The sequence below is a fragment of the Scyliorhinus torazame genome, chromosome 3 (genome assembly GCF_047496885.1).
Source record: "Scyliorhinus torazame isolate Kashiwa2021f chromosome 3, sScyTor2.1, whole genome shotgun sequence".
NCBI classification, from domain to species: Eukaryota; Metazoa; Chordata; class Chondrichthyes; order Carcharhiniformes; family Scyliorhinidae; genus Scyliorhinus; species Scyliorhinus torazame.
The window spans coordinates 380,309,747-380,329,079 of NC_092709.1; positions in this window are offsets into that span (position 1 = coordinate 380,309,747).

Sequence of the window (19,333 nt, forward strand, 5' to 3'; positions counted from 1 at the left end):
TCTGGGACTGGGCACCTCCGTCTGGGACTGGACACCTCGGTCTGGGACTGGGCATCTCCCTCTGGGACAGGGCACCTCCCTCTGGGACTGGGCATCTCCCTCTCGGATTGCGCCATCTCCCTCGTGACTGTGCACCTCCCTCTGGGACTGGGCACCTCCCTCTGGGACTGCGCCATCTCCTTCTGGGACTGAGCACCTTCCTCTGTGACTGGGTCACTCCATCTGTGACTGGGTCACTCCCTCTGCGACTGGGCACCTCCCTCTGGGACTGGGCACTTCCGTCTGGGACTGTGCATCTCCATCTAAGACTGCGCCATCTCCCTCTGGGACTGGGCACCTCCCTCTGCGACTGGGCACCTCCCTCTGGGACTGCGCCATCTCTCTCTGGGACTCGGCACCTCCCTCTGGGACTGGGCACCTCCCTCTGGACTGCGCACCTCCCTCTGGGACTGGGCACCTACTTCTGGGACTGGGCACCTCCTTCAGGGACTGGGCACCTCCCTCTGGGACTGGGGATTCGCCCTCTGAGACTGTGCTCCTCCCTCTGTGACTGGGCACCTCCCTCAGGGACTGGGGAACCCTTTCTGGAATTGGGCACCTCCCTCTGGAACTGCGCATCTCCCTCTGGGACTGGGGCATCTACCTTTGGGACTGGGCACCTCCCTCTGGGACTGGGCATCACTCACTGGGAATGGGCACCATCGTCTGGGACTGGGCATCTCCCTCTGGGACTGTGGCTTCTCCCTCTGGGACTGGGCACCTCCCTCTGGGACTGGGCACCTCCCTCTGGGACTGGGCCTTCTCCCGCTGGCAGTAGGCACCTCCCTCTTGGCTGCGCCATCTCCCTCTGGGACTGCGCACCTCCCTCTGGTACTGGGCACCTCCCTCTGGGACTGGGCACCTCCTTCTGGGACTGGGCACATCCTTCCGAGACTGGGCACCTCTCTCTGGGATTGCGCACCTCCCTCAGTGACTGGGCACCTCTCTCTGGGACTGGGCACCTCCCTCTGGGACTGGGGAACCCTTTCTGGAATTGGGCACCTCCCTCTGGAACTGCGCATCTCCCTCTGTGCCTGGCACCTGCCTCAGGGACTGGGGCTTCTCCCTCTGGGACTGGGCTACCTCCCTCTAGGACTGGGGATTCGCCCTCTGAGACTGTGCACCTCCCTCTAGGACTGGGCACCTCCGTCAGAGTCTGGGCATCTCCTTCTGGGACTGTGCACCTCCCTCTGGGACTGGGCACCTCCTCTGGGACTGGGCACCTCCCTCTGGGACGGCGCACCTCCCAAGGAACTGGGAACCTCCTTCTGGGACTGGGCTCCTCCCTCTGTGGCTGGTGCATCTTCCTCTGGGACTGGGCACCTCCATCTGGGACTGGGCACCTCCGTCTGGGACTGGACACCTCGGTCTGGGACTGGGCATCTCCCTCTGGGACAGGGCACCTCCCTCTGGGACTGGGCATCTCCCTCTCGGATTGCGCCATCTCCCTCGTGACTGTGCACCTCCCTCTGGGACTTGGCACCTCCCTCTGGGACTGCGCCATCTCCATCTGGGACTGAGCACCTTCCTCTGTGACTGGGTCACTCCATCTGTGACTGGGTCACTCCCTCTGCGACTGGGCACCTCCCGTCTGGGACTGTGCATCTCCATCTAAGACTGCGCCATCTCCCTCTGGGACTGGGCACCTCCCTCTGGGACTGGGCACCTCCCTCTGGGACTGCGCCATCTCTCTCTGGGACTCGGCACCTCCCTCTGGGACTGGGCACCTCCCTCTGGACTGCGCACCTCCCTCTGGGACTGGGCACCTACTTCTGGGACTGGGCACCTCCTTCGGGGACTGGGCACCTCCCTCTGGGACTGGGGATTCGCCCTCTGAGACTGTGCACCTCCCTCTGGGACTGGGCACCTCCCTCAGGGACTGGGGAACCCTTTCTGGAATTGGGCATCTCCCTCAGGAACTGCGCATCTCCCTCTGGGACTGGGGCATCTACCTCTGGGACTGGGCACCTCCCTCTGGGACTGGGCATCACTCACTGGGAATGGGCACCATCGTCTGGGACTGGGCATCTCCCTCTGGGACTGTGGCTTCTCCCTCTGGGACTGGGCACCTCCCTCTGGGACTGGGCACCTCCCTCTGGGACTGGGCCTTCTCCCGCTGGCAGTAGGCACCTCCCTCTTGGCTGCGCCATCTCCCTCTGGGACTGCGCACCTCCCTCTGGGACTGGGCACATCCCTCTGGGACTGGGTACCTCCTTCTGGGACTGGGCAACTCCCTCTGGGACTGGGCATCTCCCTTTGGGACTGGGCACGTCCCCCTGGGACTGGGCACCTCCTTCTGGGACTGGGCACCTCCTTCTGGGACTGCGCACCTCCTTCTGGGACTGGGCACCTCCCTCTGGGGCTGGGCACCTCCTTCTGGGACTGGGCACCTCCCTCTGTGACTGTGCACCTCCCTCAGGGACTGGTTACCACCTTCTGGGTCTGGGCACCTCCCTCTGGGACTGCGCACCTCCCTCTGGGACTGGGCACCTCCCTCTGGGACTGGGCACCTCCCTCTGTGACTGGGGCTTCTCCCTATGGGACTGGGCCACGTCCCTCAGGGACTGGGCACCTCCGTCTGGGACTGGGCGCCTCCCTCTGGGACTGCGCCACCTCCCTCTGGGACTGGACATCTCCATCTGGGACTGGGCATCTCCCTCTGGGACTGGGCATCTCCTTCTGGGACTGGGCATCTCCCTCTGGGACTGGGCATCTCCCTCTGGGGCTGCGCCATCTCCCTCTGTGACTTGGAGTCTCCCTCTGGGACTGGGCATCTCCATCTCGGACTGGGCATCTCCCTCTAGGACTGCACCATCTCCCTCTGCGATGGCGCCTCCTAACTCTGGGATTGCGCCATCTCCCTCTGTGACTTGGAGTCTCCCTTTGGGAACGGGGCAGCTCCATCTGGGACTTGGCATCTCCCTGTGGGACTGGGGCATCTCCCTCTGGGGACAGGGCAGCTCCCTCTGTTACTGGGCACCTCCTTCTGGGACTGGGCACCTCCCTCTCGGACATGAGGCTTCACCCTGTGGCTCTAGGCACCTTCCTCAGTGATTGGGGCTTTTCCCTCTGGGACTGGGCCACCTCCCTCTGGGACTGGGCACCTCCGTCAGGGTCTGGGCACCTCATTCTGGGACTGTGAACCTCCCTCTGGGACTGGGCACCTCCTTCTGGGACTGGGCCCCTCCCTCTGTGACTGGGGCATCTCCCTCTGGGCCTGGGCACCTCCATCTGGGACTGGGCAACTCCGTCTGGAACTGGGCACCTCGCTCTGGGACTGGGCACCTCCCTCTGGGACTGGGCATCTCCCTCTGGGACTGCGCCATCTCCCTCTGGGACTGGGCAACTCCCTCGGGGACTGGGCACCTCCCTCTGGGACTGCGCCATCTCCCTCTGGGACTGAGCACCTTCCTCTTGGACTGGTTTTCTCCATCTGTCACTGGGTCACACCCTCTGGGACTGGGCACCTCCCTCTGGGACTTGGCACCACCGTCTGGGTCTGGGCATCTCCCTCTAGGACAGGGCACCTCCTTCTTTGACTGGGCCCCTCCCTCTGTGACTGGGCCCCTCCCTCTGTGACTGGGGCATCTCCCTCTGGGCCTGGGCACCTCCATCTGGGACTGGGCAACTCCGTCTGGAACTGGGCACCTCGCTCTGGGACTGGGCATCTCCCTCTGGGACTGGGCACCTCCCTCTGGGACTGGGCACCTCCCTCTGGGATTGCGCCATCTCCCTCTGGGACTGGGCACCACCCTCTGGGACTGGGCACATCCCTCTGGACTGGGCACCTCCTTCTTTGACTGGGCACCTCCTTCTGGGACTGGGCACCTCCCTCATGGACTGGGCACCCCCCTTTGGGACTTCGCCATCTCCCTCTGGGACTGCGCCATCTCCCTCTGGGACTGGGCACCTCCCTCTGGACAGCGCCATCTCCCTCTGGGACTGGGCGTCTCCCTCTGGTACTGGGCATCTCCCTCTGCGACGGCGCCATTTCCCTCAGGTATGGGGACCTCCCTCTGGGACTGGGCACCTCCCTCTGGGACTGGGGTTTCTCCCTCTGGGATTGGGCCACCTCCCTCTGTGACGGCGCCATCTCCCTCTGGGACTGGGCGTCTCCCTCTGGTACTGGGCATCTCCCTCTACGACGGCGCCATTTCCCTCAGGGATGGGGACCTCCCTCTGGGACTGGGCACCTCACTCTGGGAATGGGGTTTCTCCCTCTGGGATTTGGCCACCTCCCTCTGTGACGGCGCCATCTCCCTCTGGGACTGGGCATCTCCATCTGGGACTGGGCACCTACTTCTGGGACTGGGCAACTCCCTCTCGGACTGGTCACCTCCCTCTCGGACTGGGCACCTCCTTCTGGTACTGGGCACCTCCCATCGTGGACTGCGCACCTCCCTCTGGGACTGGGCACCTCCTTCTGGGACTGCGCACCTCACTATGGGACTGGGCACCGCCTTCTGGGACTGGGCACCTCCCACTGGGACTGCGCACCTCCCTCTGGGACTGGGCACCTCCCTCTGGGACTGGGCACCTCCCTCTGTGACTGGGGCTTCTCTCTATGGGACTGGACACCTCCCTCATGGATTGGGCACCTCCGTCTGGGACTGGGCACCTCCCTCTGGGACTGGGCATCTCCCTCTGGGACTGGGCATCTCCCTCTGGGACCGGGCTTCTCCCTTTGGGACAGCGCCATCTCCCACAGGGACTGGGCACCTCCCTCTGGGACTGGGCACCTCCCTCTGGGACTAGGCACATCCTTTTGATACTGCGCCATCTCCCTCTGGGACTGGTCACCTCCCTCTGGGACTGGGCATCACTCACTGGGAATGGGCACCTCCGTCTGGGACTGGGCATCTCCCTCTGGGACTGTGGCTTCTCCCTCTGGGACTGGGCACCTCCCTCTGGGACTGGGCACCTCACTCTGGGACTGGGCCTTCTCCCGCTGGCAGTAGGCACCTCCCTCTTGGCTGCGCCATCTCCCACTGGGACTGCGCACCTCCCTCTGGGACTGGGCACCTCCCTCTGGGACTGGGCACCTCCTCCTGGGACTGGGCACATCCATCCGAGACTGGGCACCTCTCTCTGGGATTGCGCACCTCACTCTGGGACTGGGCACCTCCATCTGGGACTGGACACCTCCCTCAGTGACTGGGCACCTCCCTCTGGGACTGGGCACCTCCCTCTGGGACTGGGGAACCCTTTCTGGAATTGGGCACCTCCCTCTGGAACTGCGCATCTCCCTCTATGCCTGGCACCTCCCTCAGGGACTGGGGCTTCTCCCTCTGGGACTGGGCTACCTCCCTCTAGGACTGGGCACCTCCGTCAGAGACTGGGCATCTCCTTCTGGGACTGTGCACCTCCCTCTGGGACTGGGCACCTCCTCTGGGACTGGGCACCTCCCTCTGGGACGGCGCACCTCCCAAGGGACTGGGCACCTCCTTCTGGGACTGGGTTCCTCCCTCTGTGGCTGGTGCATCTTCCTCTGGGACTGGGCACCTCCATCTGGGACTGGGCACCTCCGTCTGGGACTGGACACCTCGGTCTGGGACTGGGCATCTCCCTCTGGGACAGGGCACCTCCCTCTGGGACTGGGCATCTCCCTCTCGGATTGCGCCATCTCCCTCGTGACTGTGCACCTCCCTCTGGGACTGGGCACCTCCCTCTGGGACTGCGCCATCTCCTTCTGGGACTGAGCCCCTTCCTCTGTGACTGGGTCACTCCATCTGTGACTGGGTCACTCCCTCTGCGACTGGGCACCTCCCTCTGGGACTGGGCACTTCCGTCTGGGACTGTGCATCTCCATCTAAGACTGCGCCATCTCCCTCTGGGACTGGGCACCTCCCTCTGCGACTGGGCACCTCCCTCTGGGACTGCGCCATCTCTCTCTGGGACTCGGCACCTCCCTCTGGGACTGGGCACCTCCCTCTGGACTGCGCACCTCCCTCTGGGACTGGGCACCTACTTCTGGGACTGGGCACCTCCTTCAGGGACTGGGCACCTCCATCTGGGACTGGGGATTCGCCCTCTGAGACTGTGCACCTCCCTCTGGGACTGGGCACCTCCCTCAGGGACTGGGGAACCCTTTCTGGAATTGGGCACCTCCCTCTGGAACTGCGCATCTCCCTCTGGGACTGGGGCATCTACCTCTGGGACTGGGCACCTCCCTCTGGGACTGGGCATCACTCACTGGGAATGGGAACCATCGTCTGGGACTGGGCATCTCCCTCTGGGACTGTGGCTTCTCCCTCTGGGACTGGGCACCTCCCTCTGGGACTGGGCACCTCCCTCTGGGACTGGGCCTTCTCCCGCTGGCAGTAGGCACCTCCCTCTTGGCTGCGCCATCTCCCTCTGGGACTGCGCACCTCCCTCTGGGACTGGGCACCTCCCTCTGGGACTGGGCACCTCCTTCTGGGACTGGGCACATCCTTCCGAGACTGGGCACCTCTCTCTGGGATTGCGCACCTCACTCTGGGACAGGGCACCTCCCTCTGGGTCTGCGCACCTCGCTCTGGGACTGGGCACCTCCATCTGGGACTGGACACCTCCCTCAGTGACTGGGCACCTCCCTCTGGGACTGGGCACCTCCCTCTGGGACTGGGGAACCCTTTCTGGAATTGGGCACCTCCCTCTGGAACTGCGCATCTCCCTCTGTGCCTGGAACCTCCCTCAGGGACTGGGGCTTCTCCCTCTGGGACTGGGCTACCTCCCTCTAGGACTGGGCACCTCCGTCAGAGTCTGGGCATCTCCTTCTGGGACTGTGCACCTCCCTCTGGGACTGGGCACCTCCTCTGGGACTGGGCACCTCCCTCTGGGACGGCGCACCTCCCAAGGGACTGGGCACCTCCTTCTGGGACTGGCCTCCTCCCTCTGTGGCTGGTGCATCTTCCTCTGGGACTGGGCACCTCCATCTGGGACTGGGCACCTCCGCCTGGGACTGGGCTCCTCCCTCTGTGGCTGGTGCATCTTCCTCTGGGACTGGGCACCTCCATCTGGGACTGGGCACCTCCGTCTGGGACTGGACACCTCGCTCTGGGACTGGGCATCTCCCTCTGGGACAGGGCACCTCCCTCTGGGACTGGGCATCTCCCTCTCGGATTGCGCCATCTCCCTCGTGACTGTGCACCTCCCTCTGGGACTGGGCACCTCCCTCTGGGACTGCGCCATCTCCTTCTGGGACTGAGCCCCTTCCTCTGTGACTGGGTCACTCCATCTGTGACTGGGTCACTCCCTCTGCGACTGGGCACCTCCCTCTGGGACTGGGCACTTCCGTCTGGGACTGTGCATCTCCATCTAAGACTGCGCCATCTCCCTCTGGGACTGGGCACCTCCCTCTGCGACTGGGCACCTCCCTCTGGGACTGCGCCATCTCTCTCTGGGACTCGGCACCTCCCTCTGGGACTGGGCACCTCCCTCTGGACTGCGCACCTCCCTCTGGGACTGGGCACCTACTTCTGGGACTGGGCACCTCCTTCAGGGACTGGGCACCTCCATCTGGGACTGGGGATTCGCCCTCTGAGACTGTGCACCTCCCTCTGGGACTGGGCACCTCCCTCAGGGACTGGGGAACCCTTTCTGGAATTGGGCACCTCCCTCTGGAACTGCGCATCTCCCTCTGGGACTGGGGCATCTACCTCTGGGACTGGGCACCTCCCTCTGGGACTGGGCATCACTCACTGGGAATGGGAACCATCGTCTGGGACTGGGCATCTCCCTCTGGGACTGTGGCTTCTCCCTCTGGGACTGGGCACCTCCCTCTGGGACTGGGCACCTCCCTCTGGGACTGGGCCTTCTCCCGCTGGCAGTAGGCACCTCCCTCTTGGCTGCGCCATCTCCCTCTGGGACTGCGCACCTCCCTCTGGGACTGGGCACCTCCCTCTGGGACTGGGCACCTCCTTCTGGGACTGGGCACATCCTTCCGAGACTGGGCACCTCTCTCTGGGATTGCGCACCTCACTCTGGGACAGGGCACCTCCCTCTGGGTCTGCGCACCTCGCTCTGGGACTGGGCACCTCCATCTGGGACTGGACACCTCCCTCAGTGACTGGGCACCTCCCTCTGGGACTGGGCACCTCCCTCTGGGACTGGGGAACCCTTTCTGGAATTGGGCACCTCCCTCTGGAACTGCGCATCTCCCTCTGTGCCTGGAACCTCCCTCAGGGACTGGGGCTTCTCCCTCTGGGACTGGGCTACCTCCCTCTAGGACTGGGCACCTCCGTCAGAGTCTGGGCATCTCCTTCTGGGACTGTGCACCTCCCTCTGGGACTGGGCACCTCCTCTGGGACTGGGCACCTCCCTCTGGGACGGCGCACCTCCCAAGGGACTGGGCACCTCCTTCTGGGACTGGCCTCCTCCCTCTGTGGCTGGTGCATCTTCCTCTGGGACTGGGCACCTCCATCTGGGACTGGGCACCTCCGCCTGGGACTGGACACCTCGGTCTGGGACTGGGCATCTCCCTCTGGGACAGGGCACCTCCCTCTGGGACTGGGCATCTCTCTCTCGGATTGCGCCATCTCCCTCGTGACTGTGCACCTCCCTCTGGGACTGGGCACCTCCCTCTGGGACTGCGCCATCTCCTTCTGGGACTGAGCGCCTTCCTCTGTGACTGGGTCACTCCATCTGTGACTGGGTCACTCCCTCTGCGACTGGGCACCTCCCTCTGGGACTGGGAACTTCCGTCTGGGACTGTGCATCTCCATCTAAGACTGCGCCATCTCCCTCTGGGACTGGGCACCTCCCTCTGGGACTGGGCACCTCCCTCAGGCCCTGCGCCATCTCTCTCTGGGACTCGGCACCTCCCTCTGGGACTGGGCACCTCCCTCTGGACTGCGCACCTCCCTCTGGGACTGGGCACCTACTTCTGGGACTGGGCACCTCCTTCAGGGACTGGGCACCTCCCTCTGGGACTGGGGATTCGCCCTCTGAGACTGTGCACCTCCCTCTGGGACTGGGCACCTCCCTCAGGGACTGGGGCTTCTCCCTCTGGCACTAGGCACCTCCCTATGGGACTGCGCCATCTCCCTCTGGGACTGTGCACCTCCCTCTGGAATTGGGCACATCCCTCTGGGACTGGGTACCTCCTTCTGGGACTGGGCAACTCCCTCTGGGACTGGGCATCTCCCTTTGGGACTGGGCACGTCCCCCTGGGACTGGGCACCTCCTTCTGGGACTGGGCAACTCCCTCTGGGACTGCGCACCTCCTTCTGGGACTGGGCACCTCCCTCTGGGGCTGGGCACCTCCTTCTGGGACTGGGCACCTCCCTCTGGGACTGTGCACCTCCCTCAGGGACTGGTCACCACCTTCTGGGTCTGGGCACCTCCCTCTGGGACTGCGCACCTCCCTCTGGGACTGGGCACCTCCCTCTGGGACTGGGCACCTCCCTCTGTGACTGGGGCGTCTCCCTATGGGACTGGGCCACGCCCCTCAGGGACTGGGCACCTCCGTCTGGGACTGGGCGCCTCCCTCTGGGACTACGCCACCTCCCTCTGGGACTGGACATCTCCATCTGGGACTGGGCATCTCCCTCTGGGACTGGGCATCTCCTTCTGGGACTGGGCATCTCGCTCTGGGACTGGGCATCTCCCTCTGGGGCTGCGCCATCTCCCTCTGTGACTTGGAGTCTCCCTCTGGGACTGGGCATCTCCATCTCGGACTGGGCATCTCCCTCTAGGACTGCACCATCTCCCTCTGCGATGGCGCCTCCTAACTCTGGGATTGCGCCATCTCCCTCTGTGACTTGGAGTCTCCCTCTGGGAACGGGGCAGCTCCATCTGGGACTTGGCATCTCCCTGTGGGACTGGGGCATCTCCCTCTGGGGACAGGGCAGCTCCCTCTGTTACTGGGCACCTCCTTCTGGGACTGGGCACCTCCCTCTCGGACATGAGGCTTCACCCTGTGGCTCTAGGCACCTTCCTCAGTGATTGGGGCTTTTCCCTCTGGGACTGGGCCACCTCCCTCTGGGACTGGGCACCTCCGTCAGGGTCTGGGCACCTCATTCTGGGACTGTGAACCTCCCTCTGGGACTGGGCACCTCCTTCTGGGACTGGGCCCCTCCCTCTGTGACTGGGGCATCTCCCTCTGGGCCTGGGCACCTCCATCTGGGACTGGGCAACTCCGTCTGGAACTGGGCACCTCGCTCTGGGACTGGGCATCACCCTCTGGGACTGGGCACCTCCCTCTGGGACTGTGCATCTCCCTTTGGGACTACGCCATCTCCCTCTGGGACTGCGCCATCTCCCTCTGGGACTGGGCACCTCCCTCTGGACAGCGCCATCTCCCTCTGGGACTGGGCGTCTCCCTCTGGTACTGGGCATCTCCCTCTGCGACGGCGCCATTTCCCTCAGGTATGGGGACCTCCCTCTGGGACTGGGCACCTCCCTCTGGGACTGGGGTTTCTCCCTCTGGGATTGGGCCACCTCCCTCTGTGACGGCGCCATCTCCCTCTGGGACTGGGCGTCTCCCTCTGGTACTGGGCATCTCCCTCTACGACGGCGCCATTTCCCTCAGGGATGGGGACCTCCCTCTGGGACTGGGCACCTCCCTCTGGGAATGGGGTTTCTCCCTCTGGGATTGGGCCACCTCCCTCTGTGACGGCGCCATCTCCCTCTGGGACTGGGCATCTCCATCTGGGACTGGGCACCTACTTCTGGGACTGGGCAACTCCCTCTCGGACTGGTCACCTCCCTCTCGGACTGGGCACCTCCTTCTGGTACTGGGCACCTCCCATCGTGGACTGCGCACCTCCCTCTGGGACTGGGCACCTCCTTCTGGGACTGCGCACCTCACTATGGGACTGGGCACCGCCTTCTGGGACTGGGCACCTCCCACTGGGACTGCGCACCTCCCTCTGGGACTGGGCACCTCCCTCTGGGACTGGGCACCTCCCTCTGTGACTGGGGCTTCTCTCTATGGGACTGGACACCTCCCTCTGGGATTGGGCACCTCCGTCTGGGACTGGGCACCTCCCTCTGGGACTGGGCATCTCCCTCTGGGACTGGGCATCTCCCTCTGGGACCGGGCTTCTCCCTTTGGGACAGCGCCATCTCCCACAGGGACTGGGCACCTCCCTCTGGGACTGGGCACCTCCCTCTGGGACTAGGCACCTCCTTTTGATACTGCGCCATCTCCCTCTGGGACTGGTCACCTCCCTCTCGGACTGGGAGGTGCATACGTACATAAAAAGCAAGAGGGTAGCCAGGGAAAGGGTTGGCCCACTGAAGGATAGGCAAGGGAATCTCTGTGTGGAGCCAGAGGAAATGGGCGAGGTACTAAATGAATACTTTGCATCAGTATTCACCAAAGAGAAGGAATTGGTAGATGTTGAGTCTGGAGAAGGGGGTGTAGATAGCCTGGGTCACATTGAGATCGAAAAAGACGAGGTGTTGGGTGTCTTAAAAAATATTAAGGTAGATAAGTCCCCAGCACCTGATGGGATCTACCCCAGAATACTGAAGGAGGCTGGAGAGGAAATTGCTGAGGCCTTGACAGAAATCTTTGGATCCTCGCTGTCTTCAGGGGATGTCCCGGAGGACTGGAGAATAGCCAATGTTGTTCCTCTGTTTAAGAAGGGTAGCAAGGATAATCCCGGGAACTACAGGCCGGTGAGCCTTACTTCAGTGGTAGGGAAATTACTGGAGAGAATTCTTAGAGACAGGATCTACTCCCATTTGGAAGCAAATGGACGTATTAGTGAGAGGCAGCACGGTTTTGTGAAGGGGAGGTCGTGTCTCACTAACTTGATAGAGTTTTTCGAGGAGGTCACTAAGATGATTGATGCAGGTAGGGCAGTAGATGTTGTCTATATGGACTTCAGTAAGGCCTTTGACAAGGTCCCTCATGGTAGACTAGTACAAAAGGTGAAGTCACACGGGATCAGGGGTGAACTGGCAAGGTGGATACAGAACTGGCTAGGCCATAGAAGGCAGAGGGTAGCAATGGAGGGATGCTTTTCTAATTGGAGGGCTGTGACCAGTGGTGTTCCACAGGGATCAGTGCTGGGACCTTTGCTCTTTGTAGTATATATAAATGATTTGGAGGAAAATGTAACTGGTCTGATTAGTAAGTTTGCAGACGACACAAAGGTTGGTGGAATTGCGGATAGCGATGAGGACTGTCTGAGGATACAGCAGGATTTAGATTGTCTGGAGACTTGGGCGGAGAGATGGCAGATGGAATTTAATCCGGACAAATGTGAGGTAATGCATTTTGGAAGGTCTAATGCAGGTAGGGAATATACAGTGAATGGCAGAACCCTCAAGAGTATTGAAAGTCAAAGAGATCTAGGAGTACAGGTCCACAGGTCATTGAAAGGGGCAACACAGGTGGAGAAGGTAGTCAAGTAGGCATACGGCATGCTGGCCTTCATTGGCCGGGGCATTGAGTATAAGAATTGGCAAGTCATGTTGCAGCTGTATAGAACCTTAGTTAGGCCACACTTGGAGTATAGTGTTCAATTCTGGTCGCCACACTACCAGAAGGATGTGGAGGCTTTAGAGAGGGTGCAGAAGAGATTTACCAGAATGTTGCCTGGTATGGAGGGCATTAGCTATGAGGAGCGGTTGAATAAACTTGGTTTGTTCTCACTGGAACGAAGGAGGTTGAGGGGCGACCTGATAGAGGTATACAAAATTATGAGGGGCATAGACAGAGTGGATAGTCAGAGGCTTTTCCCCAGGGTAGAGGGGTCAATTACTAGGGGGCATAGGTTTAAGGTGAGAGGGGCAAGGTTTAGAGTAGATGTACGAGGCAAGTTTTTTACGCAGAGGGTAGTGGGTACCTGGAACTCGCTACCGGAGGAGGTAGTGGAAGCAGGGACGATAGGGACATTTAAGGGGCACCTTGACAAATATATGAATAGGATGGGAATAGAAGGATACGGACCCAGGAAGGGTAGAAGATTGTAGTTAGTCGGGCAGTATGGTCGGCACGGGCTTGGAGGGCCGAAGGGCCTGTTCCTGTGCTGTACATTTCTTTGTTCTTTGTTCTTTGGGCACCACACTCTGGGACTGGGTACCTCCATCTGGGACTGGGCACCACACTCTGGGATGGGGCATCTCACTCTGGGACTGGGCACCTCCCTCTGGGACTGGGCACCTCCAACTGGGACTGGGCATCTCCCTCAGGGACTGCGCCATCTCCCACTGGGACTGGGCAACTCCCTCTGGGACTGGGAACCTCCCTCTGGAACTGGGCACCTCCCTCTGGGTCTGGGCACCTCCCTCTGGGACTGCGCCATTTCTCTCTGGGACTGCGCAATCTCCCTCTGGGGCTGCGCATCACCCTCTGGGACTGGGTCATCTCCCTCTGTGACTGGGCCTCTCCCTCTCGGACTAGGCATCTCCCTCTAGGACTGCGTCATCTCCCTCTGCGATGGCGCCACTTCCCTCTGGGACTGCGCCATCTCCCTCTTGGAACGGGGCAGCTATCTCTGGGACTGGGACTAGTCCCTCTGGGACTGGGGTATCTACCTCTGAGAGTGGGCACATCCGACTGGGACTGGGCACCTCCCTCTGGGACTGGGGCTTCTCCCTCTGAGACTGTGCTCCTCCCTCTGGGACTGGGCACCTCCCTCTGGGACTGGGTACCTCCTTCTGGGACTGGGCAACACCCTCTGGGACTGGGCATCTCCCTCTGGGACTGGGCACGTCCCCCTGGGGCTGGGCACTTCCTTCTGGGACTGGGCACCTCCCTCTGGGACTGCGCACCTCCTTCTGGGACTGGGCACCTCCCGCTGGGGCTGGGCACCTCCTTCTGGGACTGGGCACCTCCCTGTGGGACTGCGCACCTCCCTCTGGTACTGGGCACCTCCTTGTGGGACTGTGCACCTCCCTCTGGGACTGGGCACCTCCTTCTGGGACTGGGAACATCCTTCCGAGACTGGGCACCTCTCTCTGGGACTGCGCACCTCACTCTGGGACAGGGCACCTCCCTCTGGGACTGGGCAACTCCCTCTGGGACTAGGGACCCCTTTCTGGGATTGGGCACCTCCCTCTGGAACTGCGCATCTCCCTCTGTGCCTGGCAACTCCCTCTGGGGCTGGGCACCTCCTTCTGGGACTGGGCATCTCCCTCTGGGACTGAAGCATCTCCCTCTGGGACTGGGCACCTCCCTCTGGGACTGGGCACCTCCCTCTTGGACTGGGCACCTCCCTCTGGGACTGGGCACCTCCCTCTGCGACTGGGCACCTCCCTCTGGGACTGGGCACCTACGTCTGGGACTGAGCACCTCCCTCTGGGACTGGGCATCTCCCACTGGGACTGCGCCATCTCCCACTGGGACTGGGCACCTCCATCTGGGACTGCGCACCTCCCTCTGGGACGGGGCACCTCCCTCTGGGACTGGGCACCTCGCTCTGGGGCTGGGCACCTCCCTCTGGGACGGCGCCTTTTCCCTCTGGGACTGGGCACCTCCCTCTGGGACTAGGCACCTTCCACTGGGACTGCGGTTTCTCCTTCTGGGACTGGGCATCTCCCTCTGCGATGGCGCCATCTCCTTCTGGAACTGTGCCATGCACATCTGGGACTGGGCACCTCCCTCTGGGACTGGGCACCTCCCTCAGGGACTGCGCCATCTCCCTCTGGGACAGCGCCATCTCCCTCTGGGACTGCGGCATCTCCCTCTGGGACTGGGGCATCTACCTCTGGGACTGGGCACCTCCCTCTGGGACTGGGCATCACTCACTGGGAATGGGCACCTCCGTCTGGGACAGGGCATCTCCCTCTGGGACTGTGGCTTCTCCGTCTGGGACTGGGCACCTCCCTCTGGGACTGGGCACCTCCCTCTGGGATTGGGCCTTCTCCCGCTGGCAGTAGGCACCTCCCTCTTGGCTTCTCCATCTCCCTCTGGGACTGCGCACCTCCCTCTGGGACTGGGCACCTCCCTCTGGGACTGGGCACCTCCTTCTGGGACTGGGCACATCCTTCCGAGACTGGGCACCTCTCTCTGGGACTGCGCACCTCACTCTGGGACAGGGCACCTCCCTCTGGGTCTGCGCCCCTCACTCTGGGACTGGGCATCTCCATCTGGGACTGGACACCTCCCTCAGTGACTGGGCACCTCCCTCTGGGACTGGGCAGCGCCCTCTGGGACTGGGGAACCCTTTCTGGAATTGGGCACCTCCCTCTGGAACTGCGCATCTCCCTCTGTGCCTGGCACCTCCCTCAGGGACTGGGGCTTCTCCCTCTGGGACTGGGCCACCTCCCTCTAGGACTGGGCACCTCCGTCAGAGTCTGGGCACCTCCTTCTGGGACTGTGCACCTCCCTCTGGGACTGGCCACCTCCTTCTGGGACTGGGCACCTCACTCTGGGACGGCACACCTCCCTCTGGGACTGGGCACCTCCTTCTGGGAATGGGCCCCTCCCTCTGTGACTGGGGCATCTCCCTCTGGTACTGGGCACCTCCATCTGGGACTGGGCACCTCCGTCTGGGACTGGGCACCTCGCTCTGGAACTGGGCACCTCCCTCTGGGACTGGGCACCTCCCTCTGTGACTGGGCATCTCCCTCTGGGATTGCGCCATCTCCCTCGGGACTGTGCACCTCCCTCTGGGACTGGGCACCTCCCTCTGGGACAGGGCACCTCCCTCTGGGACTGGGCATCTCCCTCTGGGATTGCGCCATCTCCCTCGGGACTGTGCACCTCCCTCTGGGACTGGGCACCTCCCTCTGGGACTGCGCCATCTCCCTGTGGGACTGAGCACATTCCTCTTGGACTGGTTACCTCCATCTGTGACTGGGTCACTCCCTCTGCGACTGGGCACCTCCCTCTGGGACTGGGCACTTCCGTCTGGGACTGGGCAACTCCCTCTGGGACTAGGGACCCCTTTCTGGGATTGGGCACCTCCCTCTGGAACTGCGCATCTCCCTCTGTGCCTGGCAACTCCCTCTGGGGCTGGGCACCTCCTTCTGGGACTGCGCCATCTCCCTCTGGGACTGAGCACCTCCCTCTGGGACTGGGCATCTCCCTCTGGGACTGAGCATCTCCCACTGGGACTGCGCCATCTCCCACTGGGACTGGGCACCTCCATCTGGGACTGCGCACCTCCCTCTGGGACGGGGCACCTCCCTCTGGGACTGGGCACCTCGCTCTGGGGCTGGGCACCTCCCTCTGGGACTGCGCCTTTTCCCTCTGGGACTGGGCACCTCCCTCTGGGATTAGGCACCTTCCACTGGGACTGCGGTTTCTCCTTCTGGGACTGGGCATCTCCCTCTGCGATGGCGCCATCTCCTTCTGGAACTGCGCCATGCACATCTGGGACTGGGCACCTCCCTCTGGGACTGGGCACCTCCCTCAGGGGCTGCGCCACCTCCCTCAGGGACTGCGCCATCTCCCTCTGGGACTGCGGCATCTCCCTCTGGGACTGGGGCATCTACCTCTGGGACTGGGCACCTCCCTCTGGGACTGGGCATCACTCACTGGGAATGGGCACCTCCGTCTGGGACTGGGCATCTCCCTCTGGGACTGTGGCTTCTCCGTCTGGGACTGGGCACCTCCCTCTGGGACTGGGCACCTCCCTCTGGGATTGAGCCTTCTCCCGCTGGCAGTAGGCACCTCCCTCTTGGCTTCTCCATCTCCCTCTGGGACTGCGCACCTCCCTCTGGGACTGGGCACCTCCCTCTGGGACTGGGCACCTCCTTCTGGGACTGGGCACATCCTTCCGAGACTGGGCACCTCTCTCTGGGACTGCGCACCTCACTCTGGGACAGGGCACCTCCCTCTGGGTCTGCGCACCTCACTCTGGGACTGGGCATCTCCATCTGGGACTGGACACCTCCCTCTGGGACTGGGCATCACTCACTGGGAATGGGCACCTCCGTCTGGGACAGGGCATCTCCCTCTGGGACTGTGGCTTCTCCGTCTGGGACTGGGCACCTCCCTCTGGGACTGGGCACCTCCCTCTGGGATTGGGCCTTCTCCCGCTGGCAGTAGGCACCTCCCTCTTGGCTTCTCCATCTCCCTCTGGGACTGCGCACCTCCCTCTGGGACTGGGCACCTCCCTCTGGGACTGGGCACCTCCTTCTGGGACTGGGCACATCCTTCCGAGACTGGGCACCTCTCTCTGGGACTGCGCACCTCACTCTGGGACAGGGCACCTCCCTCTGGGTCTGCGCCCCTCACTCTGGGACTGGGCATCTCCATCTGGGACTGGACACCTCCCTCAGTGACTGGGCACCTCCCTCTGGGACTGGGCAGCGCCCTCTGGGACTGGGGAACCCTTTCTGGAATTGGGCACCTCCCTCTGGAACTGCGCATCTCCCTCTGTGCCTGGCACCTCCCTCAGGGACTGGGGCTTCTCCCTCTGGGACTGGGCCACCTCCCTCTAGGACTGGGCACCTCCGTCAGAGTCTGGGCACCTCCTTCTGGGACTGTGCACCTCCCTCTGGGACTGGCCACCTCCTTCTGGGACTGGGCACCTCACTCTGGGACGGCACACCTCCCTCTGGGACTGGGCACCTCCTTCTGGGAATGGGCCCCTCCCTCTGTGACTGGGGCATCTCCCTCTGGTACTGGGCACCTCCATCTGGGACTGGGCACCTCCGTCTGGGACTGGGCACCTCGCTCTGGAACTGGGCACCTCCCTCTGGGACTGGGCACCTCCCTCTGTGACTGGGCATCTCCCTCTGGGATTGCGCCATCTCCCTCGGGACTGTGCACCTCCCTCTGGGACTGGGCACCTCCCTCTGGGACAGGGCACCTCCCTCTGGGACTGGGCATCTCCCTCTGGGATTGCGCCATCTCCCTCGGGACTGTGCACCTCCCTCTGGGACTGGGCACCTCCCTCTGGGACTGCGCCATCTCCCTGTGGGACTGAGCACATTCCTCTTGGACTGGTTACCTCCATCTGTGACTGGGTCACTCCCTCTGCGACTGGGCACCTCCCTCTGGGACTGGGCACTTCCGTCTGGGACTGGGCAACTCCCTCTGGGACTAGGGACCCCTTTCTGGGATTGGGCACCTCCCTCTGGAACTGCGCATCTCCCTCTGTGCCTGGCAACTCCCTCTGGGGCTGGGCACCTCCTTCTGGGACTGCGCCATCTCCCTCTGGGACTGAGCACCTCCCTCTGGGACTGGGCATCTCCCTCTGGGACTGAGCATCTCCCACTGGGACTGCGCCATCTCCCACTGGGACTGGGCACCTCCATCTGGGACTGCGCACCTCCCTCTGGGACGGGGCACCTCCCTCTGGGACTGGGCACCTCGCTCTGGGGCTGGGCACCTCCCTCTGGGACTGCGCCTTTTCCCTCTGGGACTGGGCACCTCCCTCTGGGATTAGGCACCTTCCACTGGGACTGCGGTTTCTCCTTCTGGGACTGGGCATCTCCCTCTGCGATGGCGCCATCTCCTTCTGGAACTGCGCCATGCACATCTGGGACTGGGCACCTCCCTCTGGGACTGGGCACCTCCCTTAGGGGCTGCGCCACCTCCCTCAGGGACTGCGCCATCTCCCTCTGGGACTGCGGCATCTCCCTCTGGGACTGGGGCATCTACCTCTGGGACTGGGCACCTCCCTCTGGGACTGGGCATCACTCACTGGGAATGGGCACCTCCGTCTGGGACTGGGCATCTCCCTCTGGGACTGTGGCTTCTCCGTCTGGGACTGGGCACCTCCCTCTGGGACTGGGCACCTCCCTCTGGGATTGAGCCTTCTCCCGCTGGCAGTAGGCACCTCCCTCTTGGCTTCTCCATCTCCCTCTGGGACTGCGCACCTCCCTCTGGGACTGGGCACCTCCCTCTGGGACTGGGCACCTCCTTTTACATAGATTTTACATAGAACATACAGTGCAGAAGGAGGCCATTCGGCCCATCGAGTCTGCACCGACCCACATTAATCCCTCACTTCCACCTTATCCCCGCAACCCAATAACCCCTCCCAACCCTTATGGACACTACGGGTAATTTAGCATGGCCAATCCACCTAACCTGCACGTCTTTGGGCTGTGGGAGGAAACCGGAGCACCCGGAGGAAACCCACGCGGACACGGGGAGAACGTGCAAACTCCGCACAGACAGTGACCCAGCGGGGAATCGAACCTGGGACCCTGGCGCTGTGAAGCCACAGTGCTAATCACTTGTGCTACCGTGGGACCTTCTGGGACTGGGCACATCCTTCCGAGACTGGGCACCTCTCTCTGGGACTGCGCACCTCACTCTGGGACAGGGCACCTCCCTCTGGGTCTGCGCACCTCACTCTGGGACTGGGCATCTCCATCTGGGACTGGACACCTCCCTCAGTGACTGGGCACCTCCCTCTGGGACTGGGCAGCGCCCTCTGGGACTGGGGAACCCTTTCTG